This window comes from Sinocyclocheilus anshuiensis, unplaced genomic scaffold, assembly GCF_001515605.1.
Source record: "Sinocyclocheilus anshuiensis isolate Anshui unplaced genomic scaffold, SAMN03320099.WGS_v1.1 scaffold902, whole genome shotgun sequence".
Taxonomy (NCBI): Eukaryota; Metazoa; Chordata; class Actinopteri; order Cypriniformes; family Cyprinidae; genus Sinocyclocheilus; species Sinocyclocheilus anshuiensis.
The window spans coordinates 597,837-605,769 of record NW_015537974.1 but is presented as its reverse complement, the minus strand read 5'-3'; the positions used below and the strand labels follow the sequence as shown (position 1 = coordinate 605,769).

The 7,933-nt window shown below is 35.3% G+C and overlaps 1 protein-coding gene across 1 annotated transcript in view; it reads left to right on the top strand.

Annotated features, from left to right (window-relative positions):
• The first annotated feature begins 1,826 nt into the window (after nucleotides 1-1,826).
• Nucleotides 1,827-7,933, top strand: part of LOC107671807 (protein tyrosine phosphatase type IVA 3-like) — a 42,898-nt gene continuing 36,791 nt past the window's right edge. The window contains exon 1 of the mRNA XM_016464808.1: nucleotides 1,827-1,890. The gene's annotated coding sequence lies outside the window, so the exon portion shown is untranslated. The remainder of the gene's footprint in view (nucleotides 1,891-7,933) is intronic.

Genomic DNA, 7,933 nt, shown 5'->3' with positions numbered 1-7,933 from the left:
ACAAGTAGTATACTTCAAGTTTATTTTAGTAAGTATACTTAAGTAAAGTTCAAGTATATTTTTAAGCATACTTTAGGTAGTAAGTATACAAATATCAGTGTACTAGTAGTATACTAGTAAGTGTACTATTTCAATACTCCTTGGGACTAAATTGGCCCACTTTTTAGTATATAAAAGTATACTTTAAGTATAACAACAATAAACTTTGAGTACACAACAGTTTACATCAATATTTTTAGCTTGTACTGCAACTATACTAAAAGTGAACTTATAGGTATACTGATAGTTTACTAATTAAATACTAGTAGCATTTTAGTACACTTTGAAGTATAGTCTCAGTAAACTACTAGTTTAGTAGTTTTATACTGCAAGTATACTCGTAAGTTTTCTTTAAGTGAACTTTACATAATACTTTAAGTATACTACTATGTCCCTATTTAGGTATTAAGTATATATTTTGTTATATGAATATCTGAACAGGCCATCTGCCATGAGACAGCTATTTCATGATCTGTAAAACCCAAATATCTGTCACATAGCTTGTGATTGTTATTCACCTGATTTAAAATTAAATTGGTCTTATAAGAAAAAAAAAGATTTATTCATTTATGCAAAAACAGTTACATACAATATAAGAATGAAAAGACACATTCTAACAGTAATACCCAATCTAAACCTAAAATTGACAAAATTAAAATAAATAACAGAAGTAAAAAATAAAAAAGATAAAAAAACTTGTCAGTTATACGTTCAGTGTGCCATCATCATCCATATCCACGATGCAGAAGGATTCAGGCGTCACCTGCATGCAGTTTCTTCAACAGTCACTGAATCAACAGTTCCAGGTTATATTTGATGAACAATTGTTTTATGTTGGTAATGTCCTGCTGTTATGTAATTGTTTGCCAAAGTCCTCTCAACTCACAAGGATTCAAACTGCTTTAATGAAGCATTTAGAATACTGAAGAGGCAGTCTTTTTTTTTTGGGTGTTCAAAAAGGTTTAGCCTACTGTTATTATAATTTAACTCAAACAATAGTACTATTCTTTCCAGAGGTCACAACTGACGTGGACTTTCCATCTGTTGCTGGACATATGTGAGCCTCATCTTTTATTAGGCCATGACCTGCATAAATTCTAAACCAGACAGAGTACTTAACCTATAAAGGACGATGTAAAAATAAATCTAATGACCTCATTTTAATTATTTAATTGATATTTAATTGATGATGACTGATACCACACTAAAAGAAGATAAATTATAAAATAAATCTCATTGTACATTATTATTTTGCAGGACACCTGTACTATTCATTTGAGTAGCCTATTTGGGAAATATGACGCAATTTATATTTCCATATGTCATATGCGAAAATGTTTGCAGATGACATGGTTAAAGTAAGCTACATTTTACGTTAATAGTTAAATGAGATTAATTCTATTACATGACCCACTGACACATTTTCGTCATTGCACACTAGATGGCGCAACATTAGTATATTTTAATAATTAGCTCGGCAGGAGATTTGAACCTGTATGTTTTGAAGTGAATACGAATATACTTAATTACTACATTTTAACTGAATTTAATCTATTTCAATTATTGTAACTTTTAAAACGTGCAAATATTAAATATTAATTTCTATTAACTCACATGTGTCTTTTATTGTTTTAAATTCATGTAATTCAAAACAATAAATATGCATTAGTGTAATTATTGAAATTTTATTCTAACATGCTTCTTTACACATTATTTTTTCCCCGCTCGGTTGCTCTGGGTGACGCTACGTCTCCATGGTTGCAGCAGAGGAATCTCCGCGCTTGCGTGCGCTCATGCACCCATACACACACGGATACACGCTGAATCACATGGAGCGAGTCTGACAAATCTGTGAGTATGAAAAATCAATATGAAAACCACCAGAAAGTCGTCTACTAAGATAAAACTATGTGTTTAACAGCTTTGTGAAATCGTGTGTGCTCTGGTAATCCGCGCGACTTATGTTTTTGACGGCGGGGAGCGCGCGCTGAGTATTTGTTTAGTTTTGAAGCTGTTATAGTCAAGAACGTCTCACATTCAATATGTCATCAATATAAGTAAACGCCCGGCATATTATGTTGTGACTGTGGTTTTCATGCAGTGTGGAAAGTTAAGTTTAAGGAAAGTGCTTGTCTGCTACCGGCGTTTTCAGAACAAAAGCGTTGAGGGACTGTTAGCGTTAGCGCGCTGCTAACGGTGTGTGTGGAGGTATTTCTTGCACACAATACCGATTATATTAAAGGGGTCATATGATGCGATTTTATTTTTAGAAACAATAATGTACAGTATGTGGAAAATAATGTGTTTTTTTAACTTTAAACAGAATAAACACATTTCATTACACCAAATACACAAAATAATGTTCTTTTTAGCAGAATCATATGACCCCTTTAAGCATTCATGTTCATATTTTGTTTGATAATTAAGCAGCACCTAGATAATAAACGTATCTGTATTGTTCTGTGTTAGAAACTCAACCTCGCTTTTGTGTTTTTTTAATGGGGCACAGCTGGATGCATATCAGCATCCATCCATCGCATAACGATGGAGAAAGTAAAAGAAAACCTCTAACTTTGGATGTGCGTGAAAATTAATTGATAAAGTGGATATGTTGAGTTTGGTTTTAACTCAGTAACGCACAATAAAAGCAACAAGTTGTGATCAGACTCGATTTGTGCATGTGTGCGGTCTTTTTGTCTGGTATCGTGTCCATCTGAAGTCTTTAAACTGTCACTAATGATGCACCTATTATTTGCACAAAAGCAGTTGATGTTTCTCGAACTGCTTGATGATTCAGTTCTACTTAAGTCACGATTTGCATTCTCAGGAAGAGATGTTCCCAGATTAAAGAGTTACATTGTGCCAGGTTATCTATCTCGAGTTCATGTTTCAGTTTTTCTTCACAGCTGTAACGCTAGTTGACTGTGTTTCAGATAAATGCTGGCAGAAGGGAACCCAAAGTTGTCATTGCTGAGATGTGATCTGTGTGGATTATTGGCTCTAATATTCCAGCTTTCTAATGTGTTTTGTTGGCTTTGGTACATAAGTAGCATTTAGTCTACTTTTGTCTTTTGGTTTGTTATTGATTTCAACTTAAGTTGCTGTAAAATCCTGAACAAGCATACATAAGATACACACATTTATACAAGACATTTAAGTGCATCAGTTGATAAGCTTTCAGGATTTAAAATATTTGATTTGTAGTTGGGTAGTTGACATGAAATAGTCCTTTGAGACATGCCAAACTCCATCTAAAAACATTTTAAATAACATTTATTTTATTTTTGCAATTATGCATGCAGTATTTAGGATTTCATATTAATTGAGACTGCTTTCTATATATTTGTACTTTTCTACGTTACAATTGTATTTTATTTAACTTTTTTTTTCTCCCTCATGTAATTCCGAACCTGCATGACTGCATGAGGTGATATTTTGAAGAACAGTTTTGGTGACTATTGTCCATTGTATGGACAAAAAAAGAAACAGAAATTTCTAAAAATATCTTCCTTAATAGTCCTCAGAAGAAAGAACATCATACAGCTTTGGAGCAGCATGAGGGTGTAGACCAGTGATCCTCAAATCTGGCTCGCGAGATCCACTTTCCACACCTGAGTTTGCTAATCAATGTCTTCAGGATCATTAGAAAATCACAGGTAGATTAGGGTTGGAGCTAAACTCTGCAGGAAAGTGGATCTCGCGAGCCAGATTTGAGGATCACTGGTGTAGACAGAATTTAAAATTGTTTTAAGTGAGCTATAGTGACGATGAAATCTGATTTAAAATGGTGATAAACTGCATTTACCAGTTACAGGACAAGATTTACATTTTCCTTTATACATTTATATATATTTTAACCTGAAATTAGATTTTTAAAAGAATTTGTATGCATCAGCTATTCATTTAACAGATACCTTTACGCAACTGACAAATGATAAAAGATAATACACTGCAAAAAAATCATTTTCTCACTCAGGATTTTCGACTTGTTTTCCAGTACAAATATCAGAACATTCTTAAATCAAGAAACAATTTACTTGAGAATCAAAATGGCTTAAGATATTACCGGTAAGTCTTGTTTTATGAAAAATGTATCAATTAAGTCAGTTTATGCTTGGGAAAGAAAAGTAAACTTAATTCAAACAGAAAACAAGATTTAGACCTAATATCCTTCAAGTCATTTTCCTTCTTAGATAAATGTATCTTGATTTAAGAATGCTTAGATATTTGTAATGGAGAACAAGGCAAAAATGCAGAATGAGAAAATAATTTTTTGCAGTGTATGAACAAGCAACACATTGTAAACATTAAAACTGGCTTGCAAACACAATCTCTATACTTGTGCAGGAAAGAGATGATAAATGATCCTGATAAAGACGTGAAAGACTTCCAGTGAAGTGAGAAATCCGCAGAAAAGGTCAACTCCTTTGTTTGGACTTCAGGTGTTACATAAATTGTCTATGAGTGTAGTAGTTTTACTGTCAAACAACCTTACGGTATGATCCTTTGAACTTGTAAGTGAGCCTGTCATTTCTACATAGTTAATTTGCGTTGCAACCATTGCCTGAAACTGTTCATCTAAGCAAACAAACATTGTGTCATCTTTGCAACCACAGACTCCGCTGCAGTGGAAATGTCCTGTATAGGTGCAGGCCAGGAGGGCAAGCCCACCTCTAATCAGTATGGCAGGAAGAGTTTAGGCTGGGATGGGTTTCCTCCTACCTGCCGTGCACTTCACGCTGCAGGTCACCAACCCGCCCTGCTGTTAGTAATAGAATGTTGGAAGAGTTTCTCTTGGCTCTGTACGCTGAGCTTTAAGTGATGACGTAAACTGCCACCATGGGGCAAGTGGTGGCTTCCTCCAAGTCAAGTGAGTTACTCCCCTTTTATTAGGAAAAAGTGAGCAAAGCTGGAAGCTTTGTAAGAAAGGGAGAGATTATAAAGGGGTGGGGGTGTTAGTTTTCTTTTCTTGTACTTTTTTCTCAGTTTATGTTTCCCATTATTTTAGTACCACCTCAGCCTCCCTGTGTGTTTTTCATTTCAACACAGATGCTATAGTTTGTGTTTTTTTTATTATTAGAGGGTTACTTCTGTTATTCAAGCTGAAACGCAGTGGGTCTAATCAAAGCAAGCTCCTTCATTCGAGGAAAGTCGGCCCCCAAGGGTATGTGACATTTACCCGGCATGCATTTACTGAAGCCTGCTGCTGGGAATTCCTCCCTGAGAACAAAGTCGCGAGGGGCCGGAGTCTTAAAAACCTGTTACTCGCTGGTACATACTATTTAGTAGTAGTTTCATAGAAGAAATAAGCCTCAGGACTCTCCCACTGCAATTCTGCCTGTCAATCAAAATGGCTTCATCTGACTTTAATGATGCTTGGCAGTTTCTGGCTGCCTGATAGCCACATAAAGAGGCGAAAAAGGGAAGAAAGTAGTGGAGGTTTCAGAAGTGCACTGTTGCCAAGTAAAGGGTTATGCTGCGATTCCCAGAAGAGCAGTTGTCCCCGTTCTCGTAAACTGGCATTTAAGGTCATTCTTTGGGTTTAGAAAGCACAATACAGTCAAGTTTGGTGGTGTGTATATGTATACACAATCATTGAGCACACTATTGTAATAGGAACCATTTAATTTAAAGTGAACAAGACATTTTCAAGGATCGTATTACAATCAAATTGCACTTGACCACATTAATGCTGGTGTAAGAGCATTTATTGTGATCAGAGTGTGTTCGAAGGGGGGCAAGGATCAGTCTTTTTTTCCACATGGGGTGCTTTATAACTAGTTTCCCCCATTTCTCACTTCTAATAGCTATTAGTATCATCATGTAGCCTATATGAGAATGTTTCTAAACCAGGAAACACAATAGACCAGATACCCCCCCACCCAAAAAAATCTAAACATTTTGAATTTTCTGTCAATGTGTTGTTGTTGTTGTTGTTGTTGTTGTTTTTAGTTTTATAAGTGACAGAAATTATTTGTTAAACTTTGTTAAACAAGTAGTCTTTGAGATCTGGTGTACCGTGTAAATGTTGTCCAGCTAAATAATATGCTGGTGCAAATGTATGTTAACATCTGGTGTAAAGAGGCCCTTAGATGTGGGTCCATTTGATCTGATCAGTTCAGATGTGAAAGACTTTTTGATGTGGAAAAAAAATATTATTTCAGAAAGAAGATATAAAAAAGAAATATGAGAAGTAGGTCACACTGGCAACTTCATGGGACTACTGTATCTTTTGTATTTGTTGCTGCCAAGGGGGAGAGAACAGATGCCACTTTTGGGCATTCTGTTTGAATTTAGTAACAAGCTTTGGGTGTTTGCTGAGAAATAATTTGCCCCTCATTGTCTTTGGAGTATAACTGGTACACTACCGGTTCAGAGTTTTTTGTTTTAATGGAATTAATACTTGTATTTAGGATGCTCTGAATTGATCAAAAGTGACAGTTAAAGACATTTATAATGTTTCAAAAGATTTCTGTTTCAAATAAATGCTGTTCTTTTGGACGTTCTGTTCATGAAAGGACTCAGAAGAAAAGTATTAATTAGCATGTTTTCTGCTCTGATAAAAATAAGAAATGTTTCTTGTGCCTAATAAGCATATTTTCCATCACAGGAGTAAATAACATTTTAAAATATATTAAAATAGAAAACAGTTAGCCAATTTGAAATTGTCTTAATATTTCACAATATTGATGTTTTTACTGTATTTTTTACTAAATAAATATGCAGCCTTGCTGCCATTTGCTTAATTTTTGCTTTTTCACAAGTTGAGAGTACTTTCCTTTTAAATCAGTTTCTTTCTTGTGACATTCAATTATGTAAAAATTAGTTTGATAAAATGTTTTTGTACTCTTTTAAATAAGTTGCAGGTGTCTCTTAATCACAAGTGCTCATCAACATGTGCATGTGTTGTTATTAGTGGTCGACCGATATATCGCCAAGGCCGATATTTGGCATTTTTCAAATATCGGCATTGACCGATAAGTTTTTCTGTTTGGCCGATGCGTTGGAGGCGGGACTTTTATTTTGACGGCGCTGAGAACGGCAGCGCCTGTTCTCCCTCTTGTTCGCCGTCGTCAATAGGGCCTTTCGCACCGCGGGGACCTTTTCATAGTACCAGAACTAATTGTGGAACTACCCACTTTTTGGCGTTTTCGCACTGCCGGAACTGGGTGCGATTTTAGTACTGGACTGCCTTTTTCGAGAACCAAATTAGCTCCTACTCCGGAGCAGGGTCTAACCAGCACAACTGGTACTAATCGTGACGTAAGTAGACATTGATTGGCCAAACGCGTATGAAAACCCCCTCACCCGCCATGATTTAAAACGCCATGTAAACACTGTAAACCAGTACTTTAGTACTGTACAATTAGTTCTGGAACTAAAGCGGTGCGAAAGGCCCTATTAACAGTTCTGTCTAATACGGATAGAAGTCTGCCTAATACTCCCAAACTTAGTCGAATCCAGTTGTGAGATCATGTGAAGTGTGCATGTGACCTGCATGATCGCGTGTGCTCTGCGTGATGGTCGGTCCATGCAAATTGAATGCTTTAAACATTAAATCCGTGATTTCAAATTATGCTGTGCTTTATGCATTTGCCCACTGTCATATTCATGTCATTTTCACTGTGTGCTGTATGTAAAATGAGTATTACCTTGGCTTTATTTGAAAAAATATGATTCCCAATGCACGCAAACTTCCCAGAATACTGTTGTGCTCAGTTGGTTACAGTTTACTTCTTTTTTTTAATGATATTTTTTATTAAATATTTATTTATTTGTGAAAAATACTTTGTCATCTAAAGTATAAGTACGTTTATTTTACAAATTAATTTTTTAATCCATTTTCAAATGATTTCAAATTTCTTAAATATTAATTAAAATAAATACAATTATA